Source organism: Rutidosis leptorrhynchoides, chromosome 10 (genome assembly GCF_046630445.1).
Source record: "Rutidosis leptorrhynchoides isolate AG116_Rl617_1_P2 chromosome 10, CSIRO_AGI_Rlap_v1, whole genome shotgun sequence".
In the NCBI taxonomy this organism is placed as follows: domain Eukaryota; kingdom Viridiplantae; phylum Streptophyta; class Magnoliopsida; order Asterales; family Asteraceae; genus Rutidosis; species Rutidosis leptorrhynchoides.
The window spans coordinates 168,340,942-168,364,794 of NC_092342.1; positions in this window are offsets into that span (position 1 = coordinate 168,340,942).

Consider the following 23,853-nt stretch of genomic DNA (forward strand, 5'->3'; position numbering starts at 1 on the left):
TCAAAGTGGAGCTGTGATAAAAGTGGTTAATTTGGAAAGAAATTACAAAGTTATTTTGGGTAATAATAACACTAAAGGAATTTACACTGCTACGTGTTGACTCAGTTTCCGAGAGTTTTCAGGTGTATAACCATATGCAGGAATCTTTCTTCCGTAGACGAGGTGCGACTGGTTCAACTTCTCGATCGAGGCGTTTTCAAGAATCGTGAAAAGTTATCAATACGAACTGTAATCGCCAAGATACGAATGAGGTTTAGATAGAATCAAGTGGCAAACTTGAAGATTAGTTTAGTTTCATATGTTATAATCAATATTTTAATTCATTTTACTTGTCCATAGTTAGCAGTCTATTGTCCGATTGTCCAATGGTCCAATAACAGTTCAATATATTCATATATAATTTAATATACATAATTAATACGTATCGTGACCCGTGTACCGGTCTCAGTGTCGATCACAACTCAAATTATATATATATTTTGGAATCAACTCCGACCCTGTATAGCCAACTCCCACCTTCACATATAGAGTGTCTATGGTTGTTCCGAAATATATATATATAGATGGGTCGATATGATAAGTCGAAACCTTGCATACGTGTCCCGTTATTTAAAGTGCGTAAAATAAATAAATATATATCATGACCCATTATACAACGTGTTGTCTCAGAATTAATCCGACGTATTGTTGTACATGTGTCCCGACAGTATGTACAGTGCAGAAATTTAAAATTTCGAGAATGTAAATTGCGATAAATTAAATGTTAATCAGTTAGCTGGGAACAGTTAGCCGGAACAGTTAGCGTGGAATCCTTAACAGATTTTTAATTAGTTAATTCGTGTATTTCTAACAATTTTTAATTTGTCCAATATTTCTTCTTTATGCCACTTGTTGGATTCGGGTAGGTAAAATCCAAATATGAAATTTAAATGGAAATGATTAATCTGGAATGAACGGATACGTATATCGGCGATTGCAAATAGGATAGCAAATGACCGTTGAATCAGATTCGAAAAATGTACAGTGTAACTTATTAATGTGAAATCCAAATATTCCTCGGGTACTACCCACCCATTAAAATATTTTCATCATTAACAGTTTGTACGAGAGAATTTTTAATCACAATCTTTATGAAAATATACTTGCATATATATTTTCATCGAATGTAATCTTGGATTTAATGAGTCAATAAGATATTAAACTCATTTGTTTTATCGTTAATACTGGATTACATGATCTCTAAAACATTAGAGATTTCATAATCACCATGTCGAACGAAGATATATGAGGTAGAACGTTACGTAAAGCGAAGGTAATCGATGTAGAACGATATATAGAACGAAGATTATACTTGAAGTACAGATGATGATATTGAGGCATATGATGTTGATATCCGAGGTACAGATCGTGACGTTGAGATTTATGACGTGATTGTGGTTGGTGTGATAAGAGTATTGTCGGCGTTGATGATGGTGGTACGGTTTATGCTGCTGGTACTGCTGCTGGTGTTTGTAACCTCCGCACCAGATTTTCCAAAGCCATTACTCGAGCACGTAGTTCGTTAACTTCTTTTATTATGTCGAGATGATTGTCGATTGAAACGAGCGGGTGAGTAAGATTCAAAATGTGGAATAGTATATAACCGTGACGAGCTATTTTAAAGAAATGAGAGAGAAAGTGGTTTCTCGAACAGGTTTGCCGGTAAGTGCTTCAGGTTCATTGCCAAAAGAATAATTTGGTGGATGGAATGAATCTTCGATGTGAGATAATTTTCGAATAGAGGATGATATTCTAACTTCATAGAATATCTATATATAATACTAAAGATTTCGTAGACTACAGAGGAACCTACGCCATATGTCAAGCAAGTCTACAGATGCGCTAAGATATGAATTTTGTCCATACACTATCGAAGCACTATATGCAGTAAGACGTGTCTAGACTTAAGAATGATAAGCAGGCAATTTCCTAAGGATGATAAGCAGATGATTTCCGACTAGAGATGATAAGCAAAACTTTTGACAGGCAGACACGGTTAAAGTCCAGACTCACTAATGTATCCTAACAACTACCAGTTAGACACACTATTGGGAGACCTGGTTCGCTAAGACCAACGCTTTGATACCACATGTAACAACCCGTCCTTATTCTCCTGGACGAAATCATCAACATCTGGTTCCATTGCGCTGATCGACTACAAGTAATGTCCTTAAAATGAGCAAATGCACAGCGGAACACTTATTTCGTACCTGAGAATAACATGCTTTAAAATGTCAACATAAAGTTGGTGAGATATATAGGTTTGATGCTAGCAGCGTTATAACAATGGACCACAAGATTTTAAGTTTATACATAATACACTCCTCGTGTATAGAAAAGACGTTGAGCACTCGGTAACCATACTTAACTAAAAGTCACAGCAGCATACTCTTAAATAAACCCTACACTGTACCAAAGTGTAGTAACGAAAACGAAGTACTGTGCAACCGTTAAATGCTGGTCGTCTAGCCCGGTTGGGGATGTCAGCCCGATAGATCTATCAACAGGATTCGCGTTTACGCTCCTCACGTAATTAGCAGTTACCAAGTATAAAGAGATATGCCATGGTACAACTCAACGTAGAATTTAGTTTGATCACTTGTGTCCATAACGTAAATCATTTATAAAAACAGCGCATGTATTCTCAGCCCAAAATATTTAGAGTTTAAAAGGGAACTATATACTCACCTAATGTATTTTGTAGTAAAAATACATGTAACATCATTGAACAAGTGTAGGGTTGGCCTTGGATTCACGAACCTATAGCATTTGTTTATTTATATATTAACGCTCATGTTGTAATCAAACAAATATAAATATTTCTAGTGATTTTTAATAATAACAATACTTAATAATAATTATTATAATAATAATAATACCAATAATGATAATAATATTAGATTTATACCCTTTAATGCTTTGTGTAAAAAGAATTGCCCACAATAAGGCTCGAACTCAAGACCTCTCGTTAAACCATCACACCACTAACCATTAAGCTATTTGATACAATCAGACTTAATTCGTGAACTAAATCCTTTAAACCATTAAATTCGACTGTCTCCTTCTTCAGACCCGTCATCAACATTATAATTATTTTCATAATCATCTTTTTTACAATTTTCTTGTCCCAATATTATCCAGAACCGGCCCAATAACTAAATTCCTTAAGATTGTACTAGTCCATCTTATAATGATTCGGCCCAACAATCATCAAGCCCAACTATCAGCCCAAGGATTCTGTTATAAAAAAAAATTATATTCCCCCGCCTAGTATCGAACCCGCGACCAATTGGTAACCCACACACCCCCCTTTACCACTCTACCGTCCATACTCTTTCTATTTAACACCCTCTTTATACGAATCTAACCATATTAACTTGTATTCATCATCTTCCTCATCATCAACCTTTAATTATTATCATCACACCCATCTCCTATTTCTTTCGGGACCAACTTCTATCATCCTCATCGTTTTCATTTCTTCTTCATTACATAACATCATCATCATATTCATTAAATCATCATTTATATTTTGTATGTGTGTGTTTCGGATCAGAAAAAGAAAAAAGGACCTGATGAATGCAATTCGGCCCAAGTTGCAGCCCAATACAAAAGTAACATATGGGTTTGCTTGGCCTGGTACTTTCGAAAAGTATATATATAGAACCAAATAAATAAACAGCCGCCTTTCTGCTATTCCTTTATTTTATTTTTAATAGTCGACAGGTGGGGAACACAAAACATAATTTATTCAATATGAGCTGTATTGATAGTGATTTGTGTTGGCTTTTGGTCTCGTCAACAAGCAAAAGCAGAAAAGAAATTTAGCAGCAATAGTAAACAGTTTCGATGATAGTGATCGAAGTTTGTGGTGGTTTAAAGCTGAAAAAGAAAATTAAATTGATGATGATGGTCAAGTTCTGAACGTGAAACAGAAAACAGTAAACGTAGCTGGGGTGTTGAGTTCGTTCGAAATAAGAAACAAGGAGGTGTTAACAACAGGTTAATATGGGTGTTGGTTTGGTGTTCAAAATATATATAGAACTGAAAGAAGGAGCAGGTTAGCAATAAAATTCGTGAGTTTTTAGAAGAGGGAAAGAAGAGAGAGATGTAATAACCGGTGGTGTTTTGGGTGAATGGAATAGAAACAGGAGACGGGTAAGTAGCAATGGAATTTGCAGCAGCAGTGATTCACGATGGAGTTTTCGAGTGGTTGATTTGAGTTGGTGTTGATAGGTAGTCGAAGATTTCATGTGGTGGTCCTTGATTTGGGTTGTTAAACCGAAATAAGTTGGAAGTAGTTTGATGGTGGATGATTGAAAAGGATACGCTTTGGTGCAGGTGGCGGATTATTATGGTGACCGATGGTGATCAAAGTGGGTTCGAATGGAGGTGAGGTTCAAGGGTTGCAAACGGAAATAGATAGCAAGGGTGATGGATCGTTACGGTTCATGATGGGTGTCCAGGTGGTGACGGGTTAAAGTGGTAATCAAAGATGAAAGTGGTGATGATATAAGGTTTTCATGGAAAATAGAAGCATAGAAGAAGTAGTGGGTGTGTGTGTTCCTAAAACTTGTGAATATGTGTATGTATATATAAAGGAGTGAATCAATTAGATGAATATATATATATAATATATAATATGATACATATTGCAATCATGAAGAGATGAAAACAAGCACACTAAATAATCCGTGAATCTCTTTTATCAATATATGCCGACACTTTTTAAATACGGGTATATCGTGCCCCGTTGTTCACTTAGCGGCGAATAAAAGTATTCAGATAAATTCCAAATTTTTATATTAAATTCCTTTATTTAATTTAGTCATTAAGAGCGAAACATGTGATTAAAAAGGTTCGTTAATTATTTTATTTTTAATTCAAAGTAATTTGTACGGAGTATTAGCACTCAATTCATCAAAGTAAACAAATATTTTTATTAATCCTAAATTTTATATAACTTAATTATGGATCAACATTTAGTATTTCGAAATATATATATATATATATATATATATATATATATATATATATATATATATATATATATATATATATATATATATATATATATATCTATTTAAATATATTTGTATCTATTTACGAATAGTTGTTCGTGAATCGTCAGGCTTGACCAAAAGGGTAACTGATTATCCAAATGTAAATTTCAAACTTTCTAGACTCAACATTAAGGTTTTTGCTTATCGTGTCGGAAACATATAGAGATTAGAGTTTAAATTTGGTCGGAAATTTCCGGGTCGTTACATTACTATTATTTTTATCACTTTTATTATCATTATTATTATTATTATCATTATTATTAAAAGTATGGTCATTTTTATTATTATCATTACTATTATTATTTTAGTATTATTACAATTATCATTTTTAACAAACAAATAGTATCTATATAAAAATATTTTACAAGTAAACTAATATTACATACTAATATGTTTTTAACTAACATATTACCATTTATATTGATAAAACTTTAATTAAATTATATATCATATATTTATTATAAGTATAATTATATTTAAAGATACTAATTTTAATAAATTATAAAATATAAGTAAACTTAGTTGATTAAATTGGATATGTGTTGATATATATGCAACTGATATAGGTTCGTGAATCTGAGGCCAACCTTGCATTGTTCAGTATCGTCGTATGAATATTTTTACTACAAAATATTCTAGAGTGAGTTTCATTTGCTCCCTTTTTAAATGCTTTTGCAATATATATTTTTGGGACTGAGAATACATGCGCTGCTTTTATAAATGTTTTACGAAATAGACACAAGTACTTGAAACTACATTGTATGGTTGGATTAGTATACCGAATATCGCCCTTCAAGTTTGGTAACCTAAGAATTAGGGAAATGGCTCCTAATTGACGCGAATCCTAAAGATAGATCTATGAGCCTAACAAACCCCATTCTGGAATTTGGAATGCTTTAGTACTTCAATTTAAATGGTGATTGCGATTGCCAATATTTATGGCATACTTGCGAGTATGCGGGGGATATTCTATATGCATTATGTTAATGTCGGTTACCAGGTGTTCATCATACAAATGATTTTTATACACTTGCGAGTGAATGATTATTTATTAAATGAAATCTTGTTTTCTATTAAAATTATGGAAATGATTGATTATGATAAACTAATGAACTCACCAACCTTTTGGTTGACACTTGAAAGCATGTTTATTCTCAGGTATGAAAGAAATCTTCCGCTGTGCATTTGCTCATATTAGAGATATTACTTGGAGTCATTCATGACATATTTCAAAAGACGTTGCATTCGAGTCGTCGAGTTCATCAAGATTATTATTAAGTCAATTATTGTTAGATATATTATGAAATGGTATGCATGCCATCAACTTTCGATGTAATGAAAGTTTGTCTTTTAAAAACGAATGCAATGTTTGTAAAATGTATCATATAGAGGTCAAGTACCTCGTGATGTAACCAAATGTAATATATTCGTCCAGATGGATTAGGACGAGTCGTTAAAGAATCTGATGATGGTAGCCATGGATCTACTGATGGATCTCATGCTTCTTCACAATGAAGAAGAAAGAGCAGGAAACGAGCTGATGATTTGAAAGATAACAAGATAGATCCACCTGATTTTGAAGGGTCCTCTAATCCTGAAGATTACTATGAATGGGTTCAGACCATGGATAGAATTATGGAGGTTAAAGGCTATGATGATAAAAAGGTCTTTAAAATTACTGTAATTAGATTAAAGAAGTATGCTTCAATGTGGTATGATAATCTGAAAAAGGAAATGCAGTATGAAGGAAAGAAGACAATCAAAACCTGGTCCAAGTTAAAAGAGTGTATGCAAAAGAGGTTTCTTCCTTAAGCTTACAAGCAAGATCTGTATATCCAGATGAGTACACTAAACAAGGCAGCATGAATGTTGTTGATTACATCAGAGAGTTTGAGCAGCTGAAAATTCGTATCAATGTTAAAGAAGCTGAAGAACACACTATAACAAGATTTGTTGGAGGCTTAAATGCTTCTATTGCTAACCAAGTTGAAATGCAGCCTCTATGGACTTTTGAGAGTGCTTGCTAGCTGGCTATTCAAGTAGAAAAACAAGCTAAAAAGAAAATTAATTTAAAGTCTTATTCCAAGCCAGCAATGCTGCCTATGAAGGGTCAATCTTCAATGCTGCCTAAGCATAACGAGGCAGCATCCAAAGCCATTAAAGGCAAAGAGAAGGTTGTAGCTGGTCCTAAAGATGATAGGAGGAAATGCTTCAAGTGCCATGGATTTGGGCATTTTCAAGCTCAGTGTTCTAACCAGTGTGCTCTTACACTAAAGAAGATTGAAGATTTGGAAGGGGGTTTTGAAACTGAACCAGCATATGATGAGTCTTGTAACACCCCGTTTTATTCGTATGTGTCTGAAGGTACATAATTAGTCGTTAGAACGTTTATATTTCCCGTTTGCAATTGTGATTGAATGATTTAAAGTTTAGTTGATGTATACGATATATACTTGAAGAATGTAAGCACGTGTAAGTAGATGCATGGTTTAGGAGAGTATTAAGTTGAATGAGACTTTATGGTGTAGTATAAGTGTTTATGCGAAGTGTGAATGGGGCGTACGAGTCGGGTTATGACTTTTGAGTTGTAAACCAAAAGCTGGACAAAATTGGGCGTGGGGCCGCGCTGCGGCGGGGACCTTAGCGCCGCGACAATGAACGCATATTAGAATCAGGCCCCAGATTAAACAGCTCGAAATTCTTGTTAATTTCCGCGCCGCGACAAAAGGGGTCGCTCCGCGACCCTACTGGTATGCTGAATCGTTTTTCTGATTTAAAAAGGAGTGTTTCGAGGTATTTTCATCTTTTCGCGTGTGGACCAGATTTGTGGCTCAAATATCATCCACTTATCCCATTTAATTCATTTCTTTTCTCTTTTCTTTCCATTTTCTCTTCCAAAACACAAAACCCATTTGGATTTAAAGTGAGATTCGAAGGTAAAGACTTGCGATTCGATCTTTGGAGCAGGAAGTAAATTTGTTCTCCTCGTTCTTAGCTACGACCTAATAGTGTTGGTAAGTCTTAACTCCATGTTTTGAGTTTTTGCTAATTTATGGCTAGGGTTTGGTCAATTGAGAATTGTAAGACCCATTTGGGGACTTAATGGGTGAATTTGGGTTAATTAGATGCAAGGAAACCCAAATGGTGTTAATCTAGGGTTTGGTCATGAATATTGGAAATTGCAAGTGTTAATTGTGTTGTTAGTCACTAATACACTTGTAAAATGATGAAAGATTGTTAATGGGTTAAGTTTAACCAAAACTTGTAAAACTAAATGTTAAAATGGGTCAAATGGGTAATGGTTGACCTAGTTGGGTAAGATGAGTATGAAATACCTATAAAGTGTGTTAGTTGGTGTTAGTAGACCTTAATCACTAGCTTTTAATGATTTATGGTAAGGCTTGACCTTAAATGGGCAATGTTGGTATAAATGAATCATTTAATGCAATCGGATCATTTAATGCCCAAGTGTAAATGTTGGTGGTTAGTCCAACTAGGTTGTGTATTGAATGTTTACTTAATGTATTAGGTACTTGCTTTGAAGCTTAAGGAAGTGTTTAATCACCACCGACGTGACAAGATGAGTGGAATAATTATATGCGTAGGTATATAATGTATTTATTTATTGTAGCATGGGATGTGAAGTGTCGAAGTGTTAAGACACCACGTTTCACGTGATGAGTGAAGCGTCGAGGTGTTAAGACGCCACTCGGGGTGAAGCATCGAGGTGTTAAGATGCCACCTAGGAGTGAAGTGCCGAGGTGTTAAGGCACCACTCCGTAAGATAAAGGGTGAAGCATCGAGGTGTTAAGATGTCACCTAGGAGTGAAGTTCCGAGGTGTTAAGGCACCACTCCATAAGATAAAGGGTGAAGCATCGAGGTGTTAAGATGCCACCCGAGGGTTTAGTGATACGAGGTGTTAAGTACACTAACGGATGTTATGAACACCGATGGCCTTTCACAAGCGCCATTCCCTTGTACGATTGGTTAACCAAGGTTATTGTGTTGTAGCGTAAGCATGTTATATATATATATATATATATATATATATATATATATATATATATATATATATATATATATATATATATATATATATATATATGCTTTTGTTATGCTAGCTTGGGGCATTGGAGGTTAATAGCTTTGTATTGAGGTGGTAAGCTAATTGTGTTGCTAGTATGTATGCGGTATGTGTGTAAGTGTTTGCAAGTAGGTATATTATATATGTATATGTATAATTATTTCATTCACTAAGCATTTTGCTTACCCTCTCGTTGTTTACCTTTTTAGGCTCCGGCTTGGATAAAGGCAAGTGTATTCGGTTGGATTAGTGGCCTCCCACTTTGTTTTGATAGTGGATACTTTGGATGAAGCTTTTAGAAGTCGACCTAGTGTTATAGGTAGTCTAGCCCCAAATCATGCTCAAGTGTCGTTTGGATTAAAACTATCATTTTCAATGGGTTGAACTTGTGTTACATTTTCTAAGGGCCTTCGTGCCGTTTGTAAACATTAAACTTGTGATATTGTTTAAATGGGTTATATGTAATCGTTTAATTGGGCGCTAATGGTTAATTAATAAAAAAAATTCGTATTGATTACGGGTTGGGTTGTTTCAAGTGGTACAGAGCATGGTCTAAGGGATTTAGGCGACTTGAGATAGGTGCCTAGACTTAGACTTTATTGTGTATGTGTTTTATGCGGGATTGTAGGAGACAGGTTGGACCGGGTGTGGTTAGTGCCTAGGTTATCTGATCTAACCTTGTACTAATTGTTTTGTGTTGTGTTTTGAAATCATCAAGAGAGATAGACGTTGTACTAGCGAGTTAATGCGACGTGCATGCGTAACAATGATTAGCTACCATTGTTACGGGTTCAAGTCGTGTCAAGCAAGTGATGTACAACGATTGTTGAGCAAGATGGAGCGGTGTGGTATATTTATGACTTGTCCTTCATTTCGTTGGTTAACCTATTCCGTTTTGTAGAATGAAGATGAGAAATGGTCATGATACCGAAAATGGAGGCTCGAGCGAGGACTCCGAATTCACGGCCAAAGTCGAGGCCATCATTAAAAAGCAAAGAGCAAAATTCCTTGAGGATCTCCGAAAGGTTTTCCAAGAATCGGTTGATGGGCAAGTAACCGAGTTAATAAACGAACGAATGAATGCCACGATCGAAGAGGCATTAAAAGCTAGAAATATTTAACCTCGTGGTGAAGGGGGTGGTGGTAACGGTGGACAAGGGAGGCGAGACTTCTATTACAAAAATTTCAAGGATGCTCAACCTCCTAAGTTTAATGGAGTGAGGGATCCATTGAAAAGCACATGTTGGATCTCCGACATCAAGGGGCCTTTCCATACCGCGAAGTGTCCTCCCGAGAAGAAGATGAGATACGGTTCTAGTATGTTACGTGAGGAGGCTAAGTTGTAGTGGGACGATAAAATTAAGTTTTATGGTGAAGAAAAATGCATGAGCTTGACGTGGGAAGAGTTTAAAAAGGAATTTTTCAAAGAATATCGAACTCCTTCCAACCTTTATACAATTCGGGACGAGTTACACAATTTGCGACAAGGTTCAATGGACTTGGTTACCCTCAAGTCGACCTTTTTGGCAAAGACTCGTTTTTGCCCGGAGTATGTTGGCGATGATCACAAGTTGATGCTAGATTTTAACCGTACACTAAGTGATGAGTTAAAGCGTAAGATTAGTAGGGGAATGGCTAAGTCTTTTGAGGAATTGTTTGAGTTAGCCAGGGGCTTCGAACCAGAAGTTCCAAAGCAAAGCGATTTCTCTTTCTCTAAGAGAAAATTTGAAGGGTCGAGTCGTTCGAACTTTTCAAACAAGAGGAACAAGAAGGGTTCCGAAAGTGTTAATAGCGTGAAGAAGGGCGCTTCCGAGGGTTTTTCTTATACGTGTTACAGTTGTGGACAAATGGGTCATATAGCTCGTGAATGCCCGAACCCATCTTCCGGAAATAAGCCCACTTGTTTCAATTGTAATAAAGAAGGGCATCGAAAGTGGGAGTGTCTCGATTTGTGCAATGATAATGTTAATCGGCTAGAGAAGGCGGTGGGTACGGCTAGGGGTCGCAACTACTTAATGACCAATGATGAGGCCAAACAATCCAACGAAGTTGTCTCAGGTACTTTCATGGTTAACTCTAATCTGGCAAGGATACTATTTGATAGCGGTGCAAATTTATAGTTTGTGTCTCCGCAATTTGTGTCTAAGCTTGATAAACCACTAGCTAAGTTAAGTCATCCGGTAGAAGTAGAAATAGCGGATGGTAAGACGGTGCTAGGGGTTGATGTTTGTAATGTTTGTGATATTGTGTTTGGTGCCGAAACCTTTAAAATTGATCTCATTCCGATGACTTTGGGCGAGTTTGACATTGTCATTGGTATGGATTGGCTCGATCGTTATAGAGCCGATATTGCATGCCATGAAAAGTCTATTCGGATAAAGACCCCAAGTGGGGGAGAACTAATTATTCATGGCGAGAGACAGAGAAGACTTGTGCCGTTATGCACTCTTGCACGGGCATATCGTTTTCTTAATAGTGGTGGTATGGCTTTTCTTGCACACGTAGTTGATACTCGTGAAGAGCCACCATCCATTCGTGAAATTCCGGTGGTTAATGAGTTCGAAGATGTTTTTCCGGATGAGTTGTCGGGTGTTTCGGCGGAAAGACAAGTTGAATTTCACATTGAGTTGGTTCCGGGTGCTACTCCCATTGCTAAAACTCCCTATCGTTTAGCGCCGATCGAAATGCAAGAGTTGTTAAATAAAATCCAAGAGTTGCTTGAAAAGGATTTTATTCGACCGAGTGCTTCACCATGGGGCACTCTGGTTTTATTCGTGAAAAAGAAGGATGGTAGTATGCTGATGTACATCGATTATCGGGAGTTGAACAAAGTGACGATCAAAAATCGTTATCCATTATCTTGGATTGACTATTTGTTTGACCAACTCCAAGGTGCAACGTATTTCTCTAAGATTGACTTACGGTCCGGCTATCATCAAATGCGGGTCCGTGAGGAAGATATTGAGAAAACGGCTTTCCGAACGCGTTACGGGCATTTTGAGTTTGTAGTTATGCCATTTGGTCTTACGAATGCACCAGCGGCATTCATTGATCCCATGAACCGAGTGTGCCAACCTATGTTGGACAAGTCGGTGATAGTGTTCATTGATGACATACTTGTCTATTCGAAGAGTATGAAGGAACATGAACATCATTTGCGTGGTGTGTTAAAGACGTTGCGGAAGGAGAAGTTGTATGCTAAGCTCTCCAAGTGTGAGTTTTGGCTAAGGGAAGTTCAATTCCTTGGTCATATTGTGAATAAAGAAGGTATTCAAATAGATCCGGGGAAGATAGAGACGGTGAAGAGTTGGGAACAACCAACTACGCCTACGGAAATCCGAAGCTTTCTCGAATTGGACGGTTATTATTGTCGGTTTATCCAAGACTTTTCTAAGATTGCTTCTCCATTGACGAAATTGACGAGGAAGAACGCTAGATTTAATTGGGAAAACGAGCAAGAAATTGCTTTTCAATTGTTAAAAGAGAAGTTGTGTCAAGCTCCGGTGTTAGTGTTGCCGGAAAGGGTGGAAGACATGACGGTTTAATGTGATGCTTCTTTAAATGGGCTCGGGTGTGTTCCAATGCAAAGAGGTAAAGTCACCGCTTATGCCTCTCGACAATTAAAGGAACACGAAACGAGGTACCCGACTCATGACCTTGAGTTGGCGATGTAGTGACCCGAACTTTTCCATGTTTATATATATATTAAATGAAATTGTTATTTACATGATTAAGTGTTTCCAACATGTTAAGCAATCAAACTTGTTAAGACTTGATTAATTGAAATAGGTTTCATATAGACAATTGACCACCCAAGTTGACCGGTGATTCACGAACGTTAAAACTTGTAAAAACTATATGATGACATATATATGGATATATATATATATAGTTAACATGATATTATGATAAGTAAACATATCATTAAGTATATTAACAATGAACTACATATGTAAAAACAAGACTACTAACTTAATGATTTTTAAACGAGACATATATGTAACGATTATCGTTGTAAAGACATTTAATGTATATATATCATATTAAGAGATATTCATACATGATAATATCATGATAATATAATAATTTAAAATCTCATTTGATATTATAAACATTGGGTTAACAACATTTAACAAGATCGTTAACCTAAAGGTTTCAAAACAACACTTACATGTAACGACTAACGATGACTTAACGACTCAGTTAAAATGTATATACATGTAGTGTTTTAATATGTATTTATACACTTTTGAAAGACTTCCATACACTTATCAAAATACTTCTACTTAACAAAAATGCTTACAATTACATCCTCGTTCAGTTTCATCAACAATTCTACTCGTATGCACCCGTATTCGTACTCGTACAATACATAGCTTTTAGATGTATGTACTATTGGTATATACACTGCAATGATCAGCTCTTAGCAGCCCATTTGAGTCACCTAACACATGTGGGAACCATCATTTGGCAACTAGCATGAAATATCTCATAAAATTACAAAAATATGAGTAATCATTCATGACTTATTTACATGAAAACAAAATTACATATCCTTTATATCTAATCCATACACCAACGACCAAAAACACCTACAAACACTTTCATTCTTCAATTTTTTTTATCTAATTGATCTCTCTCAAGTTCTATCTTCAAGTTCTAAGTGTTCTTCATAAATTCTACAAGTTCTAGTTACATAAAATCAAGAATACTTTCAAGTTTGCTAGCTCACTTCCAATCTTGTAAGGTGATCATCCAACCTCAAGAAATCTTTGTTTCTTACAGTAGGTTATCATTCTAATACAAGGTAATAATCATATTCAAACTTTGGTTCAATTTCTATAACTATAATAATCTTATTTCAAGTGATGATCTTACTTGAACTTGTTTTCGTGTCATGATTCTGCTTCAAGAACTTTGAGCCATCCAAGGATCCGTTGAAGCTAGATCCATTTTTCTCTTTTCTAGTAGGTTTATCCAAGGAACTTAAGGTAGTAATGATGTTCATAACATCATTCGATTCATACATATAAAGCTATCTTATTCGAAGGTTTAAACTTGTAATCACTAGAACATAGTTTAGTTAATTCTAAACTTGTTCGCAAACAAAAGTTAATCCTTCTAACTTGACTTTTAAAATTAACTAAACACATGTTCTATATCTGTATGATATGCTAACTTAATGATTTAAAACCTGGAAACACGAAAAACACCGTAAAACCGGATTTACGCCGTCGTAGTAACACCGCGAGCTGTTTTGGGTTAGTTAATTAAAAACTATGATAAACTTTGATTTAAAAGTTGTTATTCTGGGAAAATGATTTTTATTATGAACATGAAACTATATCCAAAAATTATGGTTAAACTCAAATTGAAAGTATGTTTTCTAAAATGGTCATCTAGACGTCGTTCTTTCGACTGAAATGACTACCTTTACAAAAATGACTTGTAAATTATTTTTTTGACTATAAACCTATACTTTTTCTGTTTAGATTCATAAAATAGAGTTCAATATGAAACCATAGCAATTTGATTCACTCAAAACGGATTTAAAATGAAGAAGTTATGGGTAAAACAAGATTGGATAATTTTTCTCATTTTAGCTACGTGAAAATTGGTAACAAATCTATTCCAACCATAACTTAATCAACTTGTATTGTATATTATGTAATCTTGAGATATCATAGACACGTATACAATGTTTTGACCTATCATGTTGATGATGTAGCGTGAGGGTACGCAATAGTATTATTTTTAATACAAAATACTACAAAATATGACACAAGTTTTATTAATTTACGGATGGGATATACCTAAACCTTTCTACAACACTATAGGCAGTGTACCTAATCGTAGAGTAGTGTAGTTTTTAGTAAGTCCGGTTCGTTCCACAGGGAGCTGGTGATACTTACTATATTTTTAACTATATACAAAATATATATAATTATATAAGTAGTAATATTATTATAAAATGGGGGTTTTACCGTTTAATGACCGGTTTGTCGATTCTATATTTTAAGCGTAAAGATAAATGACGATAATTAAAGTGCGTAAAATAATGACAATAAATAAAATGACAGTAAATAAAATTACGAGTAATAAAATGATAGTAAATAAAGATACGATGAGAAATATAATAAAAGAATTATGCTTATTTAAACTTCCGTAATCATGATGTTTGACGTGTTGATTTTAATTTATTACCATGGGTTAATTGTCCTTTGTCCTGGTTTATTTGATACGTCTATCTGGTTTTTGTCCATAATAGTCCATCGGTCATAAATATAAAGTGCGAGTATCCTCGTCAAATTACCCTTATACCCGAAGTCAAATATTCCAACTGATTAAGGATTTAAACTGTGACGCAGTTATCACTTCTGTCAACAATTACACCAGTTATCACTGTATGTAATCCACCCCTGTTTTAATTAGTTTATGAATATTAATTCATCCACTTGATCAGAATGAATAATCAATTACCCAACCCAATTGATTAATTAAATGATTATAACAGATTCCATATGAACATCACTAAATAGGACAACCATAATCATTATTAATTATTAGGTTAATTAATTTGAAGATAGGTTCGACAGACTCCAATGAGTTGTCACTCAATTAGACAATACCCCCCATCTATTAATAGTCAATAGTTCAATTTCCACAAGTGTCGGTCTTTTGCCCAAACCTTAATTATGGTACAAAGCCCAATTACCCAATTTTAGTAATTAGCCCAACATCATGATTACTTCGTTTTAAATAAGCATAATAATAACTTAGCTACGAGACATTAATGTAAAAAGGTTGAACATAACTTACAATGATTAAAAATAGCGTAGCGTTACACGGACAGAATTTCGACTTACACACTCAAACGATCTCTATCATAAATCTTATTATTATCATAATTTAAAATTAAAATTAAGATTATTGTTATATCTGATTACATTAACATTATGATATAGAATTATAGATATAAATTATAGATATTGATATTGATAGATAGAAAAATAAGAAAAAGATAGAAAAAATGATCGAAAAAAGTCTCTCTCTATCGATCGTAATACGTCGCCTTTTATAGGCAAATTATAAATTTGAATTTTCGCTTATGACCCCTGAACTATGCTCAATTAACAACTTTTTATTATTTAATATTATTCTTATTATGAATTATTTAAATATTATATTTTATTCTTGTGCATAGTTGACTCGTAATTTTTACACCGTTGCGTCGAGCGTTGAGAGTTGACTCTGGTCCCGGTTCCGGATTTTCGAACGTCCTTTCGTACAATTTTATATTGTGTACTTTGCGTTTTGTAACTTGTACTCTTGTCATTTTTAGACGTTCCTCATCAATAATTTGAACCTTTTTAATTGTATCTTGTACATTTGAGCATTTTGGACCTTTTTGTCTTCAAATCTTCGTTTTCGCCTTTTGTCTTCGCACTTATTTAAAATAAACGAATATTACTTGAAAATGGAACAATTGCAACTAAAATCTTGTCTTTCTTGGGGGATTTTGCTATGAAATATATGTTCCTTTTTAGCCTTATCAATATCCCCACACTTGAGCGTTGCTTGTCCTCAAGCAATACAGTCTTGAAATAATATAATACATCACACGAATCACTTCTTTATTCTTCACACTTTGTACATCAGTGATTTTGATAGAGCGGTATAAACAATGATATTAACAATAGAACCATGGTTAAAGGTGGGTGTGTCATCCACAGTTGCCTTGGGTTTAGGTCAACGACACTTGCAATCAAATAGCCGATTTACTTTCGGTTTCCAAAGCAAAGTGCACATTTGAAAGGCGGTTTACAGTCCCACATGACTATGAAAATGTAGATCCTTAAGGAAATTGGATCTTTATGAAAATATTTGATCTTTTGAAAATTCAAGCTAGATTTTACTCTAGACAAGTTTTCTGATTTGATCCATCATCGGTGTTGTAAAATATATTTGTGGATCAATATTTTGGCTAAAAACTTTTAGGTTCGTGTAATCCACTGCTATCCCGGTATCGGAAAGCACACATCCAATTTACTTGTTCCGTATATTACCTTTCGGTAAACTACCGTTCGGTTGTAAAGGAAAGCGATGAACAAGAAACTGTTAAGGCAATGTCCCGTGACATGCATTTGATTATGGTCTAAAAACGTGTCGGATGCTAGTACTATCCTTGGTAGGAGCAATAGTAAAGATCATCCTATAATTTTTTGGTCTGGCACAAGGTCCTGTCTCCGACCATGCTATGCAACCACCGTTCTTACGGTTGATACCCGATTTTGTTCAGGTGACCTAATGAATTCCAGGTGAATTCCTAGGATTTTACGTTCAATGGTAATGAACGCATTGAAAATGGGTTTTCAGAAAACAAATCGGTTTGTATTTTTGATCAAAATATTTTCTCGTTCAAGCTCGAGTTTAGATATCATTGAATTCCATGAGTTTGAATTCTCAATCTTTAAGGTCAATCTCTAGGATTGAGTAATATCAGTCTTAAAAGCTGATTTTTAATCTTTAAGGAGATTATCCTTTCTGGGGATCTGATTCATTAGTCTTATCAAGCTAATTTGCACGGTGCCCCCCCATTGTACGAGATAAATCCTTCTCATGGTTAGGATAAATCTGACCACATGGCGACCCTGTTTGATGCTGAGGTCCGTGGATTTCCTGCTGATTTTAGAGATGACTTTTCTAGATTTTTCGTCAACCTACAGCTGGTCTAGACGACAACTGAAATGTCCCGTTCTTATTGATTAAAAACGTTCCATATTAATTGACTTCGTTGCGAGGTTTTGACCTCTATATGAGACGTTTTTCAAAGACTGCATTCATTTTAAAACAAACCATAAGATTACACACGACCATTACATAATGGTTTACAATACAAATATGTTACAACAAAATAAGTTTCTTGAATGCAGTTTTTACACAATATCATACAAGCATGGACTCCAAATCTCGTCCTTATTTAAGTATGCGACAGCGGAAGCTCTTAATAATCACCTGAGAATAAACATGCTTAAAACGTCAACAAAAATGTTGGTGAGTTATAGGTTTAACCTATATATATATCAAATCATAATAATAGACCACAAGATTTCATATTTCAATACACATCCCATACATAGAGATAAAAATCATTCATATGGTGAACACCTGGTAACCGACATTAACAAGATGCATATATAAGAATATCCCCATCATTCTGGGACACCCTTCGGATATGATATAAATTTCGAAGTACTAAAACATCCGGTACTTTGGATGGGGCTTCTTGGGCCCGATAGATCTATCTTTAGGATTCGCGTCAATTAGGGTGTCTGTTCCCTAATTCTTAGATTACCAGACTTAATAAAAAGGGGCATATTCGATTTTGATAATTCAACCATAGAATGTAGTTTCACGTACTTGTGTCTATTTTGTAAATCATTTATAAAACCTGCATGTATTCTCATCCCAAAAATATTAGATTTTAAAAGTGGGACTATAACTCACTTTCACTGATTTTTACTTCGTCGGGAAGTAAGACTTGGCCACTGGTTGATTCACGAACCTATAACAATATATACATATATATCAAAGTATGTTCAAAATATATTTACAACACTTTTAATATATTTTGATGTTTTAAGTTTATTAAGTCAGCTGTCCTCGTTAGTAACCTACAACTAGTTGTCCACAGTTAGATGTACAGAAATAAATCGATAAATATTATCTTGAATCAATCCATGAACCAGTGTATATGTATCTCAGTATTGATCACAACTCAAACTATATATATTTTGGAATCAACCTCAACCCTGTATAGCTAACTCCAACATTCACATATAGAGTGTCTATGGTTGTTCCGAAATATATATAGATGTGTCGACATGATAGGTCGAAACATTGTATACGTGTCTATGGTATCTCAAGATTACATAATATACAATACAAGTTGATTAAGTTATGGTTGGAATAGATTTGTTACCAATTTTCACGTAGCTAAAATGAGAAAAATTATCCAATCTTGTTTTACCCATAACTTCTTCATTTTAAATCCGTTTTGAGTGAATCAAATTGCTATGGTTTCATATTGAACTCTATTTTATGAATCTAAGCAGAAAAGTATAGGTTTATAGTGGGAAAAATAAGTTACAAGTCGTTTTTGTAAAGGTAGTCATTTCAGTCGAAAGAACGACGTCTAGATGACCATTTTAGAAAACATACTTCCACTTTGAGTTTAATCATAATTTTTGGATATAGTTTCATGTTCATAATAAAAATCATTTTCTCAGAATAACAACTTTAAAATCAAAGTTTATCATAGTTTTTAATTAACTAACCCAAAACAGCCCGCGGTGTTACTACGACGGCGTAAATCCGGTTTTACGGTGTTTTTCGTGTTTCCAGGTTTTAAATCATTAAGTTAGCATATCATATAGATATAGAACATGTGTTTAGTTGATTTTAAAAGTCAAGTTAGAAGGATTAACTTTTGTTTGCGAACAAGTTTAGAAGTAACTAAACTATGTTCTAGTGATTACAAGTTTAAACCTTCGAATAAGATAGCTTTATATGTATGAATCGAATGATGTTATGAACATCATTACTACCTTAAGTTCCTTGGATAAACCTACTGGAAAAGAGAAAAATGGATCTAGCTTCAACGGATCCTTGGATGGCTCGAAGTTCTTGAAGCAGAATCATGACACGAAAACAAGTTCAAGTAAGATCATCACTTGAAATAAGATTGTTATAGTTATAGAAATTGAACCAAAGTTTGAATATGATTATTACCTTGTATTAGAATGATAACCTACTGTAAGAAACAAAGATTTCTTGAGGTTGGATGATCACCTTACAAGATTGGAAGTGAGCTAGCAAACTTGAAAGTATTCTTGATTTTATGTAACTAGAACTTGTAAAATATATGAAGAACACTTAGAACTTGAAGATAGAACTTGAGAGAGATCAATTAGATGAATAAAATTGAAGAATGAAAGTGTTTGTAGGTGTTTTTGGTCGTTGGTGTATGGATTAGATATAAAGGATATGTTATTTTGTTTTCATGTAAATAAGTCATGAATGATTACTCATATTTTTGTAATTTTATGAGATATTTCATGCTAGTTGCCAAATGATGGTTCCCACATGTGTTAGGTGACTCACATGGGCTGCTAAGAGCTGATCATTGGAGTGTATATACCAATAGTACATACATCTAAAAGCTGTGTATTGTACGAGTATGAATACGGGTGCATACGAGTAGAATTGTTGATGAAACTGAACGAGGATGTAATTGTAAGCATTTTTGTTAAGTAGAAGTATTTTGATAAGTGTATTGAAGTCTTTCAAAAGTGTATAAATACATATTAAAACACTACATGTATATACATTTTAACTGAGTCGTTAAGTCATCGTTAGTCGTTACATGTAAGTGTTGTTTTGAAACCTTTAGGTTAACGATCTTGTTAAATGTTGTTAACCCAATGTTTATAATATCAAATGAGATTTTAAATTATTATATTATCATGATATTATCATGTATGAATATCTCTTAATATGATATATATACATTAAATGTCTTTACAACGATAATCGTTACATATATGTCTCGTTTAAAAATCATTAAGTTAGTAGTCTTGTTTTTACATATGTAGTTCATTGTTAATATACTTAATGATATGTTTACTTATCATAGCATCATGTTAACTATATATATATCCATATATATGTCATCATATAGTTTTTACAAGTTTTAACGTTCGTGAATCACCGGTCAACTTGGGTGGTCAATTGTCTATATGAAACATATTTCAATTAATCAAGTCTTAACAAGTTTGATTGCTTAACATGTTGGAAACATTTAATCATGTAAATATCAATCTCAATTAATATATATAAACATGGAAAAGTTCGGGTCACTACAGTACCTACCCGTTAAATAAATTTCGTCCCGAAATTTTAAGCTGTTGAAGGTGTTGACGAATCTTCTGGAAATAGATGCGGGTATTTCTTCTTCATCTGATCTTCACGCTCCCAGGTGAACTCGGGTCCTCTACGAGCATTTCATCGAACCTTGACAATTGGTATCTTGTTTTGCTTAAGTCTTTTAACCTCACGATCCATTATTTCGACGGGTTCTTCGATGAATTGAAGTTTTTCGTTGATTTGGATTTCATCTAACGGAATAGTGAGATCTTCTTTAGCAAAACATTTCTTTAAATTCGAGACGTGGAAAGTGTTATGTACAGCCGCGAGTTGTTGAGGTAACTCTAGTCGGTAAGCTACTGGTCCGATACGATCAATAATCTTGAATGGTCCAATATACCTTGGATTTAATTTCCCTCGTTTACCAAATCGAACAACGCCTTTCCAAGGTGCAACTTTAAGCATGACCATCTCTCCAATTTCAAATTCTATATCTTTTCTTTTAATGTCAGCGTAGCTCTTTTGTCGACTTTGGGCGATTTTCAACCGTTGTTGAATTTGGATGATCTTCTCGGTAGTTTCTTGTATAATCTCCGGACCCGTAATCTGTCTATCCCCCACTTCACTCCAACAAATCGGAGACCTGCACTTTCTACCATAAAGTGCTTCAAACGGCGCCATCTCAATGCTTGAATGGTAGCTGTTGTTGTAGGAAAATTCTGCTAACGGTAGATGTCGATCCCAACTGTTTCCGAAATCAATAACACATGCTCGTAGCATGTCTTCAAGCGTTTGTATCGTCCTTTCGCTCTGCCCATCAGTTTGTGGATGATAGGCAGTACTCATGTCTAGACGAGTTCCTAATGCTTGCTGTAATGTCTGCCAGAATCTTGAAATAAATCTGCCATCCCTATCAGAGATAATAGAGATTGGTATTCCATGTCTGGAGACGACTTCCTTCAAATACAGTCGTGCTAACTTCTCCATTTTGTCATCTTCTCTTATTGGCAGGAAGTGTGCTGACTTGGTGAGACGATCAACTATTACCCAAATAGTATCATAACCACTTGCAGTCCTTGGCAATTTAGTGATGAAATCCATGGTAATGTTTTCCCATTTCCATTCCGGGATTTTGGGTTGTTGAAGTAGACCTGATGGTTTCTGATGCTCAGCTTTGACCTTAGAACACGTCAAACATTCTCCTACGTATTTAGCAACATCGGCTTTCATACCCGGCCACCAAAAATGTTTCTTGAGATCCTTGTACATCTTCCCCGTTCCAGGATGTATTGAGTATCTGGTTTTATGAGCTTCTCTAAGTACCATTTCTCTCATATCTCCAAATTTTGGTACCCAAATTCTTTCAGCCCTATACCGGGTTCCGTCTTCCCGAATATTAAGATGCTTCTCCGATCCTTTGGGTATTTCATCCTTTAAATTTCCCTCTTTTAAAACTCCTTGTTGCGCCTCCTTTATTTGAGTAGTAATGTTATTATGAATCATTATATTCATAGATTTTACTCGAATGGGTTCTCTGTCCTTCCTGCTCAAGGCATCGGCTACCACATTTGCCTTCCCCGGGTGGTAACGAATATCAAAGTCGTAATCATTCAACAATTCAATCCACCTACGCTGCCTCATATTCAGTTGTTTCTGATTAAATATGTGTTGAAGACTTTTGTGGTCGGTATATATAATACTTTTGACCCCATATAAGTAGTGCCTCCAAGTCTTTAATGCAAAAACAACCGCGCCTAATTCCAAATCATGCGTCGTATAATTTTGTTCGTGAATCTTCAATTGTCTAGACGCATAAGCAATCACCTTCGTTCGCTGCATTAATACACAACCGAGACCTTGCTTTGATGCATCACAATAAATCACAAAATCATCATTCCCTTCAGGCAATGACAATATAGGTGCCGTAGTTAGCTTTTCCTTCAATAACTGAAACGCTTTCTCTTGTTCATCATTCCATTCAAATTTCTTCCCTTTATGCGTTAATGCAGTCAAGGGTTTTGCTATTCTGGAAAAGTCTTGGATGAACCTTCTGTAGTAACCAGCTAGTCCTAAAAACTGGCGTATGTGTTTCGGAGTTTTCGGGGTTTCCCACTTTTCAACAGTTTCTATCTTTGCCGGATCCACCTTAATACCTTCTTTGTTCACTATGTGACCGAGGAATTGAACTTCTTCCAACCAAAATGCACACTTTGAAAACTTAGCGTACAATTCTTCCTTCCTCAATACTTCTAACACCTTTCTCAAATGTTCACCATGTTCTTGGTCATTCTTTGAGTAAATAAGTATGTCATCAATGAAAACAATGACAAACTTGTCAAGGTATGGTCCACACACTCGGTTCATAAGGTCTATGAACACAGCTGGTGCATTAGTTAAACCAAATGGCATGACCATAAACTCGTAATGACCGTAACGTGTTCTGAAAGCAGTCTTTGGAATATCATCTTCTTTCACCCGCATTTGATGATACCCGGAACGTAAGTCAATCTTTGAATAAACAGACGAGCCTTGTAGTTGATCAAATAAGTCATCGATTCTCGGTAGTGGGTAGCGGTTCTTGATGGTAAGTTTGTTCAACTCTCGGTAGTCGATACACAACCTGAATGTACCATCTTTCTTCTTGACAAACAAAACAGGAGCTCCCCACGGTGATGTGCTTGGTCGAATGAAACCACGCTCTAAAAGTTCTTGTAATTGGCTTTGCAGTTCTTTCATCTCGC